General features: G+C 48.1%; 1 long non-coding RNA gene across 1 annotated transcript; it reads right to left on the bottom strand.

The window, feature by feature from the left end:
* Positions 1 to 9,105: 9,105 nt before the first annotated feature.
* On the bottom strand, positions 9,106 to 21,070 carry LOC132653044 (uncharacterized). The gene is made up of 3 exons (XR_009590689.1): positions 20,675 to 21,070; positions 15,662 to 15,818; positions 9,106 to 14,954 (listed from the first exon to the last, which is right to left on the bottom strand). It is a non-coding gene; the product is annotated as an uncharacterized LOC132653044 (long non-coding RNA).
* Between the last annotated feature and the right edge of the window lie 642 nt (positions 21,071 to 21,712).

Here is a 21,712-nt window from a genome sequence, read left to right as displayed (position 1 = left end):
CTGGAGGCTCTTGGGTCACACGCATGCTGATTAATACAATAGTTTGGTGTATATAACAATTTGATGTTTTCTTGATGGTGATAGTGATTTTTTTTGTTTTGGTTTGAGGTTTGTTTGTTTGTTTGTTTATACTGAGATGGAACCAGGGTACTACACCAGGCAAGTATTCTGACACTGAGTTCTATCATAAATCTGATGTTTGGTATAAAAAACAACAGCAACAAAACAAGAAAGAAAGAAAAATACTAAGAATAATATGTCTAACCTCCATGTTGTCCCTAATTCCCTCCTGCCTTGCAGTAGATAAACCCTGATTATATTATGGCTTCTCTGACATTGTATTTGGTGTGGTGATTTGAATGAGAATGGCCCCTACAGACTTCCATGTTTGAATTCTTGGTCCCAGTTAATGGAACTCTTAGCTCACAAGCCCATACCCTAGCCCATTCCCAGATAATCTACCAACCTGACATCATCACCTGCCACCACCAGGCGTGCGTCAGACACACTTCAGCTGTGCACCAGATATAAAGAACCAGCCCATCACGGCACACCACGCCCTCTGTCCCTCTGTCCCTCCCTTCCCACTTTGCTCCCACACACTCTCCACTGTCTCTCTCATGGCTCACTCGGATGGTAAATCCTCTCCCTCTCTCCCCTGCCCTTTCAGCAGTAAACTTCCTTGTGCTATACCTGTTTTGTGGTATGTAATATTGATATCGTAACGGGAACTATTTGGGAAGGATTAGGAGGTGTGGCCCTGTGGGGGTGTGTGTCTCAGGGGGGTGGATTTTGAAGTTTCAAAAGTCCATGCCATTCCCAGTTAGCAATCCCTCTGCCTCAAGCTTGTGAACCAGCCGTGAGCTCTCAGCTACTGCTCTAGCACCATGCCTGCCTGCTGCCGTGCTCCCTGCCATAATGGTCATGGACGCTAAAACTGAAAGGCCCCAATAAACCATCTCTTCTATAAGTTACCTTGGTTATGGTGTCTCTTCACAGCTAGAGGAAAGCAAGTAAGACATTAGGGTTGATCTGTGTCACCAGCAGCGTATGGTTCACCAACTGGCCTGCCCATCTGGCGCCCATCTGACTTTGGAGGTAATTACCCTTCAGGGAGCCAAGATCACCTTCCAGGATGCCAGCGTCCAGGTGTGCATTCAGAGGTGACTCCTCCAGGCCCGGGCAAGCCCTCAAGCAGCAGAGACTATACTGTGCTCAGGTACGCAGCTTCCCTGCCCTCCATCTTCGCTGAGAGGTGCTTGCTTCCCTGGGTGCCCCTTCATGTCTCTTCTCATTTGTCAAAACTCACCCCTCATTTTTATCCTGCTCTCATCGACTGTGTGAAATTTAAGATGGATAAGAACAATCTGAGAATGAGGGGAGGGGGCTGTGAGGGATTCACCCAGGAGCATCCTTCTGGACACTACTGTGGCCATTTTGGCCGCAACCACTATTTCACTCAACAGCAGACCCTGGCACACTTCTGGATCCTGTTAGGACAAATGAAGCTATCGAGACAAACAACTAAGGGCTGGAGAGATGGCTCAGCAGTTAAGAGCACTGGCTGCTCTTCCAGAGGACCGGGGTTCAATTCCCAGCACCTACATGGGAGCTCACAACTGTTTGTAACTCCAAGATCTGACACCCTCCCACAGACCTACATGTAGGCTAACCATCAATGCACATAAAATAAATATAAATTAATTCATTTTTTAAAGACAAGCAACTAAGTGTGATATGCTGGAAACCGGACTGATAAACATTGGACACATTAAGAGGTGTTTTCAGAAAGAGCAGAGAGTATTGTTACAGCTGTGGCCTGTTCTTCCCACCACAGTGGGGCAAGGATTTCTTGTCTTGTTGCCATCTAAAACACCATCTGTCCTCAAGTCCCTGGGAAACTTCTGTCTGTGTACGCCTGGAGCTGGGGTCACTTTTCTTAGGTTTCACGGCACTGTGTCCCGGTTTAGCAGTGTGTCTCCTGCACTAGGATCTCGTGTATGACCTTGAACGTGTTGTCTCTTGTCCTTGGAGGCCAGCCGCCAGCGTATGCCAGTGGCTCTCAGAGCGTTCCACAGTTAAAGAGTTTCAGGGGACTCTGTTACTTGGAAACAATATCCTTCCAGGTGAGAACACATGATTGTGACCTGAGAGACAGGCAAGGATGCCTGAAGAGAGCTGGAAGAAAAGGCTGGGGATTTCTGTGCTAGGAATCCTTCCCTGTCCTGTCCAGCTGTGAGCCCCTCATTGTCAGGTGCCCAAGAAACACCTTAAGATTTATTTATTTTTTAATAATGTGTATCTGTGTATGTATGTGTGAGTGTGTGTGCCTGTATGATGTATGCCTGCCTCTCTCTCTCTCTCTCTCTCTCTCTCTCTCTCTCTCTCTCTCTCTCTGTGATGACAATATGCAAGAGTCAGTTTTCTCCTTCCACTGTGATTGAACTCAGGTCACCCAGGCTTGGCAGCAAGCACCTTTACCTGCTATCCTGGTTGGGGGATTTTGTTCAATGTGACATAATCTGAGAAAAGGAAACCTCAATGGAGAAAATGCCTCCGTAAGATTGGGCTGTAGGCAAGTCTATAGGACGGTTTCTTGATTAAGATTGACATGAAAGAGCCTGGCTCTTTTGGGTGATTTTACCCGTGGGCAGGTGGCCCTGGGTTCTGAAAGAAAGCAAAATGAACAAGCCACGGGAGCAAGCCAGTAAGCGGCACTCCTCTAATGCTTCCTGCCTCTAGGTTCCTGCCTTGAGTTCCTGACCTGAACCCCCCTCAGTGACAGAGTGACCAGAGAATTGTAAGCCAAAAGAAACTCTTTCTTCGCTAAGCAGCTTTGGTCATGATGTTAGATGACAGCAGTAAAAACTAAGAGAGCTGCTGAGCCATCTCAACAGCCGTTACAGTCCTGGGCACATATCCTAAGTGTGTGGTCGCCTCAAGGACTCTTCCAATAAGTGAAGACCTCACAGAGGTCACGAGGCAGAATCAGGAGGCTCCACCTGTCGGGGGTGCCCTTCCAATCACACCCATCCTGCAGGCAACTGGTTTGGGGGTATTACTCGCTGTGCCATCTCAGCATCATGGTACTTGTTGTTCGGTGCCCGTATGCACACATTTCTGGATGTCAAGCAAACATGCGCCCACCATCGGCTTTTTGTCCCAGCGGCAGCATATGCGTTCATTGTTCCAACACTTCCCAGGCTTAACTATTAACAGTAAGACTTTAAACAGTCTCTGCTGGCCAGAAAAAATACCCCTTTCCCACTTTCAATATCCCCCACGGAGAGAATTCAAGTCACAGATCCTGGGAGATGATAGTGGCTTGTCTTTGCAGGGTCTCTGTTACCTAAGGGCACCAATAGGCCTCAAGAAAAAAGGTTCTAATCTTGCTATCCCTGCGCTAGGCCCACCCCTGGCCTGTAAGCCAGACCTCACCTCCTGATTTAACTCCCAGGAGCACCATGAGGCTTTGCAGATAAGTGTCTTTAAATCACTGCTAAAGAGAAGCAGGGTTGTAAATACACAATAATCCTGGGGCTCAGCAGCAGCAGGTCTGAGGGAGCCAATCTATTAAGCCGACCCCTACCCGGCAGCTAATCCTCAGCCATCCAGCCCTTCACCCCACTGCCCTGTGAGCCTGTCACCATGGCTCGCTAGGGCCTAAAGCCCTCTGCCAGAGCCTGGAAACACAAGGAAGAGCCCTGGACTCCACAGAGACCTATCATGACAAAGAGCAACCTGTCCACGACTGTGCCCATAGACAGAACTAGGGACCGGCATAAGGGTTCCAGCTATAGCCCAGGCCATACCTCCACATCTCTAAGTCTTACAAGGAGCCACTCTGTCCCTAGCCACTGTCCTAGCTCCACTCTTCTGGCAGTGATCTTAGTGAAGACAGATTTACCCGTTTTCCAGTCCTGGGACTTTGCAGTGCTTACTCTATGGCAAGCCTGTGCGGATCACCCACCCCCACTCTGCAACTGTGAAATGGGGCTATAGATAGTACTTACCCTAACATGGGACAGAACTTGGGAGACTGTTAGTCTCAATGTCAGGTAGGAGATTTAAGACATATAGAGAAGAAGGCACCAATCCAGGGTCACACTGCTTGCCTATGAAACATTAGGAATGGGATTCAGGTTTCCTGGATCCTGAGTCCAGAGAGGGGTTTCTGCTGGGTTGTGCACACCAGACATTGGCTTCACATCAAATCCTGAGAAACAGCCTAAGTGGGCGCCACGGAGTCACTGTCCAGTCCTCACCAAAGAGAGCTAACCACCTGCTAGAGCACTCGTTGCTTTAATCAAGGACTCTGGCCCTCCCTGACAGGAGCAACCACTTTCCGAACTGAAGGCAAGTGAGTTCAGAGCAGAGCTTGAAGCCCAAGTGCATGCTGGGAAGAGAGGTCTTTGTCCCTGGATCTCGTTTACTCTCTTTTGTAGCCTTGCTCTTGACCTCAGTTTCCTCATCTTTACACTGACCCGGTGAAGCTGCTAAAGGGATCCTGACTCCTTACTGACATGTCCACTCTCCGTGTCGACATGGACACATGAGTTCAGGTGCCCACAGAGGCCAGAGGTGTGGGGTCTCCTGGAGCTGGAGTCACAGATGCTTGGGAGCCGCCTGATGAGAGTAGTGAGAATGGAACCTGGGTCCTCTGGAAGAGCAGCCAAAGCTCTTAACAATGAGCCATCTCTCCAGCACATTCATAGAACCACCTTCATCAGACCCAAAGGTTTGGGTTGTTGCGTTTTCATTTTAATTCAATTCTAAAAAGCGTTTAATTTCTTTCTTGATATCAGTTTTGACTCATTTTTCATTCAGGAATGAATTGTTCAGTTTCTGTTTTCTATTATTTTTTCTATTGTTGATATCTGATTTTAATCCACGATGGTCAGATAGGATGCAGGATGTTATTTCAATTTTCTTGCATCTGTTGAGACTTGTTTTGTGTCTGTCCGTGCATAGTCAGTTTTGGAGAAAGTTCTATGAATTGCTGAGAAAAATGTACACTTTATGTTTGGATGAAATGTTCTATAAATATGTGCCAGATAAAATGATTTGTGACATCAGTTAGCTCCAGAATTTCTCTGTTTAGTTTTTGTCTGTATGGATTGTTTATTGGCAAGAATGGGGCAGGTTTTTGTTTTGTTTTGTTTTGTTTTGTTTTTTATAAGCAAGCTACAATCCATATAACCAGAGTCTAGAATGACGTATAAAATAAGGGAATAGGTGGGAGGGAAGGCTCTCCCAAGAAAAGGAACTATAACATATAGATATATAATTATGGATGAGCTGGGAGGGAGGAGGCCGGAATGGGAAAATTAAATAGGGATGGGAAAGAAACTGGGGGAGGAGTATTGGGAAGGATGGCTAAGACTAAGGACCATTTGAGGTGTTATATGGAAACCAACTACAACAGGAGCTTTCTATGAAAGAAATCTAAAATGGAATCAAGGAATAACAGGGGAGATAAATCCCCAGCTAGACATCTCTCACCAGCAAATGAAACCTCCAGTGCCAAAAAGGCCCCATGGAAACCCCAAACAACCCAGGCTGTTTCCAAGGTTCTAGGTTGCTTTCTACAAACTGATCATAAGGCCCTATTGCTGAAGACAACACCTACATAATCCACTGGACACAGAAAAGTCAAGCTGGTGCCTATCTAGAGCCCTCACCCCGACTGACTAGTGTTCACGGTACCGAAAGGTGTTCTGCAAGCTACTGGAGAAGACAGATAAACGCCAGCCCAGCTACAAACCCTTGGATGTAGGAAGGTGATCTGACTGCACTGTAATGTGCACCGAAGTTTGGGAGTGACCAACCGCTCTCTGGCTGGATGCCTGTTTCAGTTCTAATGAAAAGGAGAAAGAAAAGGCATGGATCTGGGTGGGTGGGCAGGTGGGGAAGATCTAGGAGGAGCGGAGAGAGGGGAAACGGATCAGGGGAAAGTTTCCTGTGTTGTGTGAAAAAGGTTCTATTCTCAATTTATATTCTGTTTGGAGTGAAATGACTTACCTTTAAGGAAAACTCCGTTCGATTATTTGTTCTATATGTGTGTGTATGTGTGGGTGCGCGCACACAGTGAGAGTACGTGAAGGTCAGAGGACAGCTCACAGGAGGTGGTCCTCGCCTACCCTTCAGGGATCTTAGGGATTGGACTCAGGTCATCAGCCTTGTCAGCAAGTGCTTTAACCCATGAAGCCATCTTGCTGGCCTAAAACAAAATATTTTACAGGAAAATTTTACATACCTTAACAGCACATTTTTCTGTTTAGTTGTCCCACATTTTCATGTTACACTGGGCCCCATAGGTTTCATTGACTCTTAGACTCTAAGTGCTAGAGTAGGATTATTCAGGGTGGGGTCACCCTGCCCATAGCAGACATCTTTGTGAGCCAGACCCCCTGGTTTAGAGTAGGAGGAAGAGCCTTCCATTGGCAGTGCCTCATGTCAGAGGACCGGAGCTTTTGATACTGTCTCTGCTCCAGGATGGGCAGTGAGTCAGAAAGGTCCCAAGGCTGTGTGGGGCCAGCCCAGCAGAGGGCAGCCATCCTTGTAGTACTAAGGACAGTGGTTTTGGGAGGGCCTGGCTGTCATGGGTCTCTCTTTGACAGTGTGGCTAGCAGGCTTGAGGAGAGGCAATTTCAAGAGGAAAGTGTGCTGGCAAGTTTTATGGCAACCTGACACAAGCTAAAGTCATCTTTAAAGAGACTCTCAGTTAAATGCCTCCAGTCAGGCGATGGTGGTCCACACCTTTGATCCTATCACCCAGGAGGAAGAGGCAGGTGGATCTCTGAGCTCAAGGCCAGCCTGGTCTACATTGTTCCAGGACATTCAGGGCTACACAGAGAAACCCTATCTCAAAAAAACAAAAACAAACAAAACCCCAAAACAAAACAAAAGGATAGAGAAGAGAGAGAAGAAAAGGCCTCTATAAGGATGTGGGCAAGCCTAGGGCATTTTAAAATTAGTGATTAATGTGGGAGGGACCAGCCCATTTTGTGGGGTCCACCCCTGTGCTGATAGTCCTGGGTTCTATAAGAAAGCAGGCTTAGCAAGTCAGAGGGAGCAAGCCAGTAAGCAGCACCCCTCATGGCCTCTGCATCAGTTCCTGCCTCCAGGTTCCTGACCTATTTCAGTTCCTGCTCTTACTGCTTTTGATGATGAGCTGTTATATGAAACTGTGAGTGAATAAACCCTTTCCTCCCAGGTTGCTCTTGGTCATGGTGTTTCATCACAGCAAAAGTAACACTAAGACAGAAGGTGGTCTGCAAGCTGCCATTTCTGATCCAGGGATGGTTGTACCAGACCATCATACAGTGGCACTCGGGACTCCAGAGCCCAGAGCCTCACATTTGAGAGGCAAATGCTCCACTACCAAGCTAAGTCCTTACGCCCTCTCCTGATTCTTTCTGCAGCCCCTCTCTTTGCCTCTCCTTTCTCCTCCTTTTCTCTCTCATCTCCTCCCCTTCCTTTTCTCTGCCCACTCTCTACTCTTCCCCATCCCTGTCCCTCTCTTTCCCTTTCCTTTCCTTCCCTTCTGCTCCTTCTTCCTTCATAGAGACACAGAGTTAAAGGACCTATTCAGTGGCCCAGTGTCAGTTGCCACAAACCTTATAGCGACCCCTGCAAGGGTTGGAGTCTTAGATTATAGCAGAACTGGTCAAGACAGTGAGATCTTATAGCGCTTTCCTTCTGTGGGAGGCCACTCTGTGTGTGTGTGTGTGTGTCTGGAGGTGATGGCCACAAGAAGGAGAATGCTCACAGTCTAGGGATCCTGGCATTATTTCCAACGAGAAGAGGGTCCTGTGAGCTTTGGTGCCTGAGGAGGATCCTCTGCAAAAGGCTTTTAGGACAGAATGTCAATGAAGAGAGTTGACACGGAGTCCACACCTGAAGAGCAAAACCAGGTGCCCTGCCCTGCAAGTAGAGGGGAGAGGCATCCTTGGAGGTCATTAGCAGACAGACTGGAAGCTTCTAGAAAAGAGGACCATCCAGGGCATCGCCCTTCAGACCTCAACTCCTAGTACATTGCTGCTTTGTTTTTGTTGGTGTTGTCTGAGGGTGGAGCTTTCTCTTTAATTTTTGTTTGTTCCATTCTAGCTCAGGCTGGCTGGGAACTTAAGGCTCAGCCTCTAAGTGCTGGAATTACAGATGTGAGGAACGAAGCCTAGCTCATCACTGCATTTTTGAGGAGGCTCTATGTTGGATCCCATTTGATAAGAACTAGTCATGTTCTGCTAGAGACAAAGGAAAATACTGATTTTTTTCCCCTGCTAGATTTTTCCTCATTAAATATGTATTATGTATCTATGTATACATACCTATATGCATATATAAATAACCGAGAGCCTGGGGATGTAGTTCAGTTGGCAAATGCTTGCCTAGCTGCCTTAAATCTCTGAGTCCGATCCCAGCACTGTATAAAACCACGGGGCACATGTCTGTAACCTCGCACTTAGAAAATGAAGGTGGGAGGATTAGAAGTTCAAGATCATTGGGAACTACACACAAAGTTTGAAGCCAGCTAGGGATACATGAAGCCCTGTCTCAAAAACTAAACACACACACACACACCAGAAATTTAATAAAAAGAAGAAGAAAAATCCTTCGTAGACAAAGCAATATTATTCTGTTATGTTCCTTTCTTGATCCACTATGCGTATTTCACCCTGTGTACACGCTCTCTCTCCTATCAAGAGAATTAAGCACAGTCTTCTATTTGACATTTATGTGATTTCCAAATTTTTAGAGTAAGACTGCCTTCACATCTTTGTGCATAATTGTACCTTTAATAATCTATTTCCTTTCAGAAATTCCCAACATTTTTCATGAATGTCTGATAATCTCCTGGGCCAGAATTTCTGTCCTTTGTTCTCCGTGTCTCCTTAGGTGAGCGGTTCACGTGTGTGTGGCTAATCCAGCCTTCAACTTCTGTCATAAAGTTAATAATGTAGATGAAAAGGGCCAGTTCTTTGGAAGGCATAGACTACCAAAGCTCCCCTCAAGAAGCCGACAGAAACAGCCCAATACTGACTGCACAAAATGAATTCAAAACTGAAACCTCAAACAAAGAAAACCCCAGATTCTAATGGCTTTGCTGCAAGTTTAATAGAGAGTGATTTAAGAAAGAAATAATACCAACTCGACGCCAACTTTTACAGAAAATAGAAGAGGCGGAAACACTTCTCAGTCATTTTAGAGGCCTAACGCCCTCCCCAACCCCCCATCGAAAATAGACAAAGACCTTCCTTACAGAAAGAAAGCTACAGCCTAACATTCCTCATGAATATAGATGCAAAAAATTCTCAAGAAAACGTCCTGAAATCAGTGGGTGTAGGATCACTCAGATCTGCCACACTGGAAATGGCCACCCTGGGAAACACCGCATTGGGAGGAGGCTGGCCTGGGGAGGAGTGAGGGACATAGCCTGTGGTGCGTTAATGACGGGACGCTCCTGACAAGGAGAAACTGAGCGCACAGATGCAAGATCCTCACAGGTGCTCATGGAGAGTGACAGCAGAGCCTCAGGAGGCCGACTACATGGCTGCCTCCGTACGACATTCTGGATGACCGTGAGCGTCTGATGTCCAAGGGCTTAGGTTTCAGGGATACCCCAGCATACAGGGGTTGTATCGTGCTGGGGACTTCGTACAGGCAAGGCGAGTACTGAGTTACCTCCTAGCCCTGGACTTTTTGAAGTGGTGGAATAGCCTGAGTCTTGAATGTGGTCTTACTAGCATGTGGTCACATGACTCTGTGTGAAACTTCATAGAATTCTATACCTCCCAAACTCATGGTCATGATATGCAAATGATATGCAAATATATGTAAAGAATAGCTTGTTGAATTGTTTACATAATAATTTTACTTTTAAAAAGAATTAAAGGGCACATACCTTTAATACCAGCACTAGGGAGGCAGAGGCAGGAGGATCTCTGTATTTGAGACCAGCCTGGTCTACAAAGTGAGGTCCAGGACAGCCAAAGCTCTGTTATACAGAGAAACCTTGTCTATAAAAACAAACAAACAAACAAAAAGAATTAAAAGGTCATCTATACTTTCACTTATGATATTCTGGAAAAAGCAAAACTGAAGGGATATAAACTGGACTGGGGTTGTGAGAGCTGAGGCTTAGGGGAAGGTTTGGGGGACACAGAGGCAAGGGAAGGCAACATTAGGAAGTAAGGGAAATCAGGCTGACCTTGAACTTGAAGAGATGATTTGTACCTCCTGAGTGCTGGAATTAAAAGTATGTGCCACCACATCTGTGGACAGTGGTGGACACAGGACTATCTGTTCCCCAGAACAGTGTCTAAAAATGAATTAAATGAATACAAAAAATCAGTGTCTTTCTTCCCTGTATTGCCCATGCTTGCTCTGTCCATCACGTGCTCAGTTTCTCAAGGCCTTGATGGACGCATGTCAAGTTATTGTCAAATGCTTTCTCTCTCATCTGTAAGATGGGAATTTGGCTCTTCTGTCAATATCCTTTACTGGAGAAAAGTGTGGCCTTGAGGTTTGTTGATGCGGGGCTCAAAGTGCGTCTCCACGACTGCCCAGATGTGTAACGTACGTGACGTTAGAATGCCATTTGCTGTTAGCAGAAGTGTTAGTCCAGGCATCTGTCCCTGTGACAGAATATCTGGATAAGCAGGAAGACTCTGTTTGGCTCAGTTTTGTCCATAGTTGGCCCTGTTGCTTTGGGTCTATGGCAGCACAGAACATTGTGGTGGAAGCCTGATCACCTGTGGAGCCCAGAAAAGAAAAGCAAAAGCAAAACCAAAACAAACCAAAACAACCCCCCCCCCAAAAAAAAAAAACCCAAAATCACAAAGCCTGATGACCTGAGTTCAATCCCCAGAACCCAGGTGGGAGAGAGGACACAAGTTGCCCTCTGACCTGCACATGTGTGCTGTGACATGCACACGTTAATAAGTAAATAAACGCAAAACAAGTCTCTTTTAAAATGATAAAAGAGGAAGGGAAAGGAAGCAGGATCAGCATATCTCCCTCAAGGGCATACCCTCCGTAGCTCAATTCCTTCCACTGGCCCCACCTCCTGATGTGAACATCTTCTCCCCAGAAGGGGCAGAGGCTGGGGACCAAGCTTTCAACATGCAGGCCTTTGAGGAGACGTTCAAGATCCAAGTCACAGTAGCAGTTCCACTTATTATAGAGTTATAGTGACAAAACTTGCCCATTGGACTGTTGAGGGGTTAGAATGAGACAGGATAGAGTTGGTGCTGTGATAGGCACAGGTGAACATTCTATACACAGCAGCTGCATGTGTGTGTGCTCATATGGACGGTGTCCACACGTAGAGTGGGCATTCGTAGTGGCCAAATGACACTCCCGAAGATATTCATGTCCTCCTCATCAATCCCATGAGTGCCCTGTTCCCGAACAAAAGAGGCTTTGCTGACAGACGGTATTAGCCACTGTTCTAGTTTTGTGAAGAGACACCATGACCGTGACGAATCTTAGAAAAGTAAGCTTTTAACTGTGGGTTTGTTTGCAGCTTAACAAAGGTTGAGTCCATTATCATCAGGACAGGGAACATGGCAGCACACAGACAAACATGGTGCTGGACAGAAGAGAGCAGAACTCAGAGTTCTGCATCCTGATTAGGCAGAGAGAGACACTCTGGGCTTGTCATGGGTTTTGAAACCTCAAAGCCCACCCCCTCTTCCTCCAAGGCCACACCTCCTACTTCTTCTAATCCTTTCAAATAATGTCATTCCTTAGTGACTAAACCTTCAAATATATGAGCCTTTGGGAGCCATTCTTATTCAAACACCACACAGGGTAAACCTGAGAATCTGGAGCTAGAGAGATCTGCCGTGTCAGGTTGGTTCTAGGTTCACCCAGTGGTCCTCATAAGAGAGGGAAGGAGTCAGGAGGGTCAGGAAGAGGAGTGATGGCAGAGGTGGAAGTGACATGAGCCACCACCCAGGGAATCCAGGCCACATCTAGAAGTGGTAAAGAGAAGGACACACACTCTCCCCCTGCTCCTGAGACCTCCTTTAATTGTTGCTTTGTTTTAAAACGAGGTCTCACTATGTAGTCCTGGCTGGGCCTGAACTCATTATGTAGACCAGGTTGGCCTCCAACTTTCGACAGTTCTCCTGTCTTTGCCTTCTAAACCTGGGTGTGTAGGTATGAAGTACCACATCTGGCCTCTGACACCCTATTTTACACAGGTGACCTATTTTAGCCTGTAAGTTTGTGACACACACTTTATGAGGGCAATAGGAAGCAAACGCACTGTCTCTGGTGAAGCTTCCCCATTTCCTAGACTGGGAGGACTTTATATGGTACCCAAAGGGCACTAAGCTGGATATATTCTTGGAATGGGGCCCAGGATTCTGACAGAGAATGCAGGACCCCAGAAACACACTCACACATAAGGTAGCTTCCGACCTTTCTGCTTGAGAGGAAGCCCATACCAGAGAAAGAGCCCCTTCACCATGGCACCATGAAATAGCTGTCTGCGCCCTGCGGGGGTTCTCTGTTGAGTGTGTACCTTAGGCCAGACTTACAACACACCCCCCTTTTCAAGGACCATCCTAGAAGCTTGCCCTGCACATAACCAGAAACCCTCTCTTGAATTCGACATGATTTTGAGCATGACTGTTTTTGTTGTTTTGTTTGTGGCTGCATTCCAGCAGTGACCACCGGGGGGTGCTGTGTATGTGTGTATAAGGGACTCTGAAGACAAAGCTGCGCATCCCTGGGGCTCCCAAACACTTCTACAAACAGGACAAAGACTTACACACACACACAGGAGCTTCACCCAGACCCTGGATACACAGACTCACAGACATGATGCACACAGCACCCTCTCCACAAAAGTATGTCATCTCTCTGTGTGTAGGCACACTAGAACACATGCAGATAAATTTATGCATGAACACAGTCACACATGAACAGTACGTATCCACAGCCGTGGGTAGAAGATATCTGCACACACACACACACACACACACACACACACACACACACCGGCACAGGTACACACATGGCCAATTATACATTGGCAGAAATCACTGCCATGTATAAAATGTCATAAACACACATTCAGACACAGAGACAGGCATACCTGTCTAAATAGCAACACATGGGACCAGGTATGGGCTCCTATACCTGGTCCAGGCCTTTGTTATCTCAGTTCTGTGGAAAAGGCAGTCACTTGAGAGCCCGATTACTGTTGTGCTGTTTTCTAAGAAAAACAATGGAAATGTCAACTTCTTAATCCCAATGGAAACTGTTTCATTCGTTAAATGTTAATGAAGGGCATTTTTGAGGACAAGCTGTCTCTTAAAAGGAAGGATGGCCTTGCTCTGACAAGGAGAAAAACCAAGCTACAGCTCTACGAGCATCTTATTAACATATGGAAGGCTCCGAGACACTCGAAAGCAAGTCTGGTTTCTAAAAAAATAAATTTGAAGCAAATTCAATAGAAAAATAATGATAAGGGGGAAAAAATGACGTAAAGTTGAAAAACAATAAATCCAAACAAATCCTTCTTTCTTGGGGGTGACAAAGGAATACGGAGATAACTGTCAGATGGCCAGGCCTGGAAATTTGCCTGTGATAAAACAAGAGCATTAAAGAACAGGAAAGCATAAAAAATAGAGAAGAAAGGCTCCTGAAAATAGCTGCTTCCATTACTGGGGGGGCTGAGAATAGCCGGGAGAATATACCCTTGCTGCCTTCCGGTTCTGCAGCCCAGAGGGTGGGGCCTCTGGTGAAGGGGAATTGGGGCCCAGTGGGGACAGGGCAGCTTCAGCCAGACACAAGCTGCCCACTGGTGTGTCTTATTATACACACCCCTCACAAGGACCTCAGACTGGCTCAGAAAGTGATCCGGGTCAACCCCAAGTTGAGTGGCATTGGCAGCCTCCTGTTCCTCCCTGGACCCTGATCTTCTCTAACGACTTCTTGTTCTCCCCTTCCGGATACTTGACCATATATAAGTTTTCACCTGCACCTCTGAGACCTCCCTTTCGCCTATGACCATCACAAGTGGCTGTTTCTGCATTTAACCAAGTGCCCACTTCGCCCAGCGGCTCCATCCCACTGAACAATAGCTCAGGAAAAGATAAAAGGCATTCATCAGACAGCCAGGCCCAATTATCATGTCACGCTGAATGAATGTACTTTAAAATCTTTTCTGACAAGAAAATGTTCCAAGTAGGTACCTTCAAATTAGCTGGAAAATCCAGAAAATTTGCTATTAGGCCTTTTTTTGAAGAATCCTTATTCTCCCCCACTGTTCCGAAGGAATTCCTTGGGTATTATTAATTCCTTCTGAGAGTCTGCCCTTGTGCCTCCTGCTGGGGCTGGAACATTTCGACTGTCTGCCCCACTCCCCAGGAACCACTACAGGGACAATACCAACCGTGGCACGGATGTGAACCACCTGTCCATCAGCTGGCTTCAAGTGTCAAGGGCAATTCAGTTCAGCTCTGCCTGCACTTCCCAGACCTCTGTTTTGTGTCCATTAGCCCTGCCACAGAACGGAGTCCACCCAGCTGACCTTGAAAAGAGGCCCCCAACTAAGAGCACACTTTCAAACAGCCAGGTTGACTGACTTCATTTTGAAGCAGGATCTGGCCACTTGGCTTGTGCGACCTTGGATGAATGGCTTCACTTCTTTGAGTCTTTTTTTTTAATGTCTAAAAGTCAGGAGATGTCACCAAATTCTTGACACTGTTGTGAGGAGGTAGCATTTCCTGGGGGTGCACATGCTCTCCCTCTGGCCCATCACGTGGTCAAGGCTGGCATGTCAAGCTGGCTTTGTGGCTGAGGGGAGCCAGCGCTCCACTCTGCCCATGGCACACAGCAGTCTTTATTACCAGAACCCCTCTTTGGGCTGGAAGGAGATTTCCCTGTCCTGATGAGAAACTGCAGCTCCTGAGAATACGTGGCCATGGTGTCGAGATCTGGAGAAGCAAGAACAGGTGCTTGGTGGAAAGGAAGTTGAGCTGTGGAGTTAGTCTGTAAATGAGAATAGAGCAGTTTGCTTCACCCAACCCCTTCATGTTTTGTGCCTCCTTGATGGTTGTTGTGTTTGTCTTTAAGACAAGGTCTCCTGTAGGCTGGCCTTGAAGTTACTACTTAACCCATGATTTTCTTGGACTTTTGATCTTGCTGCTTTCAGGTCCTGAGTGTTAACTACGGTTACAAGCATCTCATGTGCCAAGATTATGTAGCACTTGGGGGAACCAAACCCAGGGGTTTTGTTTGTTTGTTTGTTGTTTTTATGCTTGCTGGGCAAGCACCCTCCCTACTGCGCTCCAATCCCAGTCTTTATGGGGGGGGAGGACAATTACATCGAGAACAGGCAGTTGTTTGTGTCCTCTTTTTCGGTGTCTGTCACAGGGTTTCCTGAGCTGTCCGCCACACGCTGGGAAGGGCAGAGCGTTCTTGGCCACTTAAGCCACTGAGTGGAGCCCTGTGCTTCCTCTCCACCTCTCTTTGTCTATTTCACTCTGACAGGAGACATTTAAGCTATTCTGCCACTGTCTCAGCACCCAGGGACATGGAGGACAGACAGCAGAACCCTGCTGGGAAGACACCTCACAGTCCCACCTGTCCTACAACAAACAGCCAAGAGAGGCTTCAGGCCAGAAGGTGCTCTCCAACTCACCTGTGTTTTCCAAGTCTCACAGAGGTGAGTCCAGCTAGAGATGAGAATCGCGGCTCCTGAGAAGGCTGGCTGGCTGGCTGGCAGCACGGGGAATACCTCTGGTTTCTTCCTGCAGCCGATCTATTTTATCCATGGATCTTCTGCCGTGTTTCCTGCCCTTCACAGACCACAAGGGACTTCAGACTCACGGACAGGTGCTCCCCTGCCCTGTCACAGATGGGAAAGCTGATGCCAAGGGTGAGTTTCCCTCCCATTGATGGGCCCCTCATGGCAGAGCCCAGGAAACAAACAGAAACACAAAGACACTGATGTCATCCTTGTGAGTAAATGCTTGCCTTGGAGCACATACAGAAGAGGCAGGCTCTTGAAAGACAGGAAGCAGAGGATGGCAAGATCATTCAGCTGGTGGAACAGTGTTGGAGGTTTGTCTGATTCGTGTTACTGGCCCTTAGGATCTAGTTACATCTATCTTTTTTGTAAACCTATCTGTTTTGTAAACTTGCCTAACACATATCTGATTGGTTGATTAAACAGCCTATGCTTGGGCAGGGCAGAATAGGATAGGGGTGGCAAAGGTTCCCCGGCTTTGGAGGACAGAGAAGATCAAGGAAAAGAGAGGAAGAAGGAGGAGGATGAGAAGAAACCACGTGGGGCTGGGAGGAAGAACTCCAGCAATGGTGTTAAAAGGCCCACGTGAAGAATAAAAACGAGTATTTATAAGATTATGAATGGAAGCTAGGATGATTAAGGTGATGGGGACTGGGAGATGGATGGTGAAGTGCTTCATTCAATGTAGGTAGGGATATCTGCCCAGCCCAAGGTAAATAAGGCAATTGTAAAATCTAACAGGTATCTATTTGTGATAGCAGGTAAGATAGTACTGCCACGATAATCTTAGGGCTAATAATAAACATTATATAGCCCAACAAGCGTTTTTAATCTACTACAACAGAACAGCGTGGGGAAAGACTATGCTAGGAACAAGGAAAACTTTTATCTGAAACCATCGAGGATGCAGGAGTGTGGGAACAGGTGGAACGGACAAGGCTGTCGAGGTAGGCCGTGTGAAAGGGGCCGAAGGCGTGGGGCATCACGTGACTGTTCCGAAAAATGGGAAATAACAGGGGACGTGTTAGAGTTTGGTGGCCATGAAAGCTGAGTGTTGGATGAAGCACACAGATGAGTGAGTCCGTCTAACAACCACTGGGTAACCAGCAAATCTAGGCTGGGGCCCCTGACAGGCTCTGCCAGCACGTACCACGATGGGAGAGAGGAGGAATCTAGAAAGCAGAAGCAGGAAATCATCACCCTGGGCCAGGCACAGGCTGCTCATTCTTGGACATCTCTACCCAGTGCTTCAAGGCAACACCTTTGAGAGACAGTCACAGAGGCCCACAGCTGCCAGCTTCCTTCTTATCTCTCTTGTAAACACAGGCATTTTACTACCTTGTCAAAGGCAAGGCTCTTCCTGCCTACCCTGGGGAAAACTGAAGTTTCAACCTCTTCGGCATGAACGCATGCCAGATGAGGTCTCTGGCTTACATGCCAAATTTCAGCCAAACTCTCCTTTGAAAGCAGACGGAGGCCACCCCAGGCCTTGGGCTTTATTCAGTGTGGATGGGACTTGGACAGAAAGCCATCTCTCTCCCACTAGAGCAAAGGTGCTGATGGAAGGCTGGAGAGCACAGGGCTGCAAATCTGACCTCCGCTGTGAGGTAACTTCTCCAAAAAGGAAAGTAAGTGCCTGACAGTGCCTTTTGCTCTGCCCTCCTGGGATTTCAGATGAAGGGTCACCCTGCACCTTTTGAAAGTTCTCCACTCCACCCGAGCTGAAGTGCAGGGCGGGTTGTAGGCTTCAGGCCCTTCCCAGCCAGCAGCTGCCATTAGTTATCACAGACCTGGCACACAAAGGGGCAGAGTTGCGCCCAGAACATGGACACTCCTCAAGGACTGTGGAGTCATTTCATTCATAAGCCGGTCATTGTCTGGCTTAATAGCAACTTCCTGTCACAGTACAAATAATGATCCAGAAAAATCCCATTCCTGGGGATCCCAATGGAGAATGATGACTGAGGTCAAAGGGCAGCTCAGACGTGGCTGCCTGTTGGCTGCTGAGTGCTGGAGGGCTGAGCATGGTGATGATGGTGCTGGATCCAACTAGTCCATCACTCCGTACCTTTGGGATGCAAGCAGATCCTTGACCTGTCTGTACCCCTGCTTCCTCTTTTGTAAAAGCAGACGAATGTAAAATGGCTCCTGAGAACTGTTGCCTCCCACACAAGAAGCACTCTGGCCTGCTGTGCCTCTGAACGTGCCTGGCATCGTCCCTGCCTCTGAATTAAACTTCTGCCTTCCCAAGGGTCAGACAACCATCTCAAGAGCAGCCAGAGAGCAAAACTGAGGTCATTTAAGTTACCAGCTTTATAACTGGAGACCGTTTTACAGCGAGGTGGGGCTAATGCCAGACCCTTCAGAATCTTGTGAACTAGATGATGGAGTTACATCTATCGTCCAGGGAGTGGCAGCTACAGGCCAGCCCTGAGTTGAGTGAGGGGTTTTGAGTGTGTGTTGTGGGGGTGGGGTGGGTGGAATTTGAGGCAAGAATTAGGATGTAGTGACAGTTGCCTGTAGTAAGTGAAGACAAAAGCCACTGGGCTCTGTCCAGAGAACGGTGGGAAAACATGGAAGGTGTTTGAGTAGCAGCATCGCTGAGCAGACGTGTGAGTCAGAAAGAACATTCTGGGAGCCAAAGTGAAGGGCAGACTGGAGAAGGTGACAGTCAGGACAAAGAAACTGAATCACAGTCATTGTGAGGTCTAGGCGAGAGGCTCATGAGACCTCAACAAGGCCCAAGTGACCGGAGTCTGGTTCACCAGCCCTCATGCCATTGGCTTCTGCGTTTATCTCATACATGACAAGAGGCTGAGAAGAAAGCCCAGGAGAAGAAAACTGGCTGCAAAAACTGGTTGAACACAGCCCCAACCCCTGTTCCTAGAGGCCCAGCTTTGTCTTGGCAAACAAATCACCCCCAAAGACAAATCGCCCCAAAGAACACATTTGTGCTTGCCATACTGTATGAGCGAATGTTTTTATCTCATTATCTTATTATGATATCATTTTCAGGTCACTTTGTTCCTTTTAAGAAGATCTCGGGGTGGGGGTGGGGTGTCCCTTTCCCAAACTCCTTCAGCCCTGGCTGTATGACTGGGTTGCCTGACCCATGGGATGTTTGAATGCACGAGCTGATGTCCGTGGGACCAGAACTGTCCTGGCTGCGCTCTTGTCAATCTGTTCCCTCTGGTCTCCTCCCTGGCACTGTGACCACTGCAGTCAATATCTGCTTTAATGTGGTTGGTCTCATTTACATGGACCGGATTAGGCAGCCCACACGGGCTTTTCAATTAGGAAGACAAGTTTCTGCCCGTGTTTACAAAGGGATTACACTTCGTATGCAGCTCTTTCCTCCTCCCTCTTCTCTCCTTCTCCCCTCCCCCTCTCTCCCCACTCTCTATCTCCCTCCCTCCCTCCCCTCTCCTCTCCCTCATTCCCTCGTTATTTCCCCGCTTCCTTCTCTCTCTTTCTCATTCCTTCCCAGTCGTTAATGAATAAGCAGATTTGCCTCTTTCTCCTTTGGGGCTATTTGGACATACGGGCTGGAGCGTGTAGGCGTTTGTTAGTACCATCTCGCCATCCTAGGAGACATACAATCCCCCTGCTCAGCCATGCACGACTGTTCCAACCTGTGCCTGCATTCCTCCAGACCCCGAGCTCACGTAAGGAGCCAGCCCACGCCACAAGCAACATCTTTTCAACTGAGCTATCGTCTATTCCAGGTCCCCTACCCAGCTAGCTCCCCGGTGCCCACCCAAGCCTAGGGGCCCCTGTTGGTGATGATGATGTTTGCATGGGAGAGGCCGAGCCTCAGGCTGAGTCCCAGGAGAGCCCCACCCCGTGCCAGACACCTCGCTGTTCTCTGGACCTCTTTCTGGCATCCAGGCTTTCCTAGGGCCCCCTGAGGACATGTGCACATAGTTTTCCTCACGTTGTAAAGAACCTTTGTTCCCATTCTCTGATTAAAAATACACCATCACATCACCTCACGGCACGTGTGCCCTCTCCAGAACAGCTACACTCGGAGAGCTGAGTGTGCCACGCCGCAGCGGCCCGGCTGGCCTCCCTGTCTGCCGTGAGGGTCGGGGTGGGGCTCTGCCCTGCCTTTCTAATGTCCTCGCAGCATCTTTGTTATGCCCCTTTCCCCTCATATTGGACAATTTCCACGAAAGAAGTTCGCATTAGCCAGACAGCCGCATCATCTGTCTTGATTTGGCTTTGGAGACACATTGTTAGTCGGCCCCACGTAACGTCCACAGCTGGGCAGGCTGCCATCCCTCACCCTCCCACCCCTGGGGCAAAGCACCTCTCCTGAAGTGCCACGCACACCAGGCACTCTGGCTTTTGTAGTTTTCCTGGAATAAAGCCATCTCAGTGTTGTTTTAATGCGTCTTTCACTCTTGATTAAAGGAAAAACAGAAAAGAAAACGGAGAAAAACACCTTTTTCCTTGAGTTTGTCATCGTCTCTCTCTGGAGAAAGTCTCTGTGCTTGCTCGTCTACATATTGAAGTATTGATTTTTTTTTTCCCCTTGAAAACTCCCGGGAGATCTTAGGTAATAACGACAGCAAAGCTTTCTCTGTTCTTGGTCAGGCATTCCTTAGCACAATCATTATCGGTAAATTGTTTTGTCTTTGTTTGTTTTATTATTGTAAGACAGGGCCTCGCCCTGTAGTTCAGGCTGCCCCGAAACTCACAGTGTAGCCCAGGTTGGCCTCAAACTCGTGGCTCTCATCCTGCTTTGACCTGGGATCGCAGGTATGAGCCACCATGTCCAGATGGTCACTTTCACAGTAATCATGTTATTCTTATTCTCTGCTCCTAGGAGGCCACCACTGAGGACCAAGGGCTGGCACCACGCATTGATTGCCTTTGAGGGCTGTGATGATTTCACCAACTTACCGCACAGTCCTCGGTGCTGAAAATACCGGAGCAATGTTTCTTTCCTCTGCTACTTCAAGCAGACTAGACATTGTGCTGATTTCCCAGGTGCAGACACTCAGTGCCCACGGCCTGTCCCCCACGGGAAGTAGCCCAAGCGGCCTTGTCTCGGGGTCTGCTGCCATTTTTCCATGACACCAGCAGCCTGCAGAGCGGTAAGAAAACATCTGCTGCCGACCTCTCCAGGTTTGTGACTTCGAGCTCTCTGGCAGAGAAGGGAATTACCATATTTGGGGGCAATTTACATCAAATTACCATGCACCAGCCAACAGCTGCCGCCTGGAGCGGGAGGCGGGCTGCAAGGAGACGATCACATTTGTACACACGATAATGAAAACCCGAGCTCAGGCCTCCTCGTTCTCCCATAAATATGGTCATTATGATCTTGTTGGCATTGCTTGTTGAATTCCGTCTTGCAAATTGTTTCCTGGTTGCCCGGGGGAGCTGAGGGCTCTTCTCATTCTCCTTTTCCCCAAGATGTGACAGGGTTTAAGGCTCACCCATGTCCCCAGACTGTGCTCTGCCACAGAGGGGGTGGTGTCGGGCAGTCCCAGGAAGGGGCACCACAGCCTAATGTGTGCGTGGCACAGGACGGAGTTCAGAGAAGAGGGGAGAGGTCTCAAGGGGCAGCGTGCTGACAGGATGACAAGTGCCGACTTGTCGTGAGTGGAGTGGTAGGAGCGAGGTTCAAAAATCCAGGATAGAAAAGAGGGGCTCTTGACTTCCATCTGGGCCCTGTTGGGAGACAGCGTGTGCCTATGGCACGCAAAGGCTGGGAAAGGCATGGCGCTCAGAGCCCTCCCTAAGAATCACAGAAACCCTCCTGGCTCGCCAGAGGTGGAGGCGCGGAGGGATTGTTGGTAAAAGGACGGAAGGAATTCTGTGGAATCCAAGATCTGGCTCCTCCCAGTGCTCTGGAAGGAGAGGGCCTGTGGAGAGCTGTGGAGAGCTGACAGGAAGCCAGGTGCTCTCTCCCAGCCCTGTCTGCTTCTCTCTGCA

The sequence above is a fragment of the Meriones unguiculatus genome, chromosome 3 (genome assembly GCF_030254825.1).
Source record: "Meriones unguiculatus strain TT.TT164.6M chromosome 3, Bangor_MerUng_6.1, whole genome shotgun sequence".
NCBI classification, from domain to species: Eukaryota; Metazoa; Chordata; class Mammalia; order Rodentia; family Muridae; genus Meriones; species Meriones unguiculatus.
Note: the sequence above shows the minus strand (reverse complement) of the source record. Positions and strands in the feature narration are given on the sequence as shown.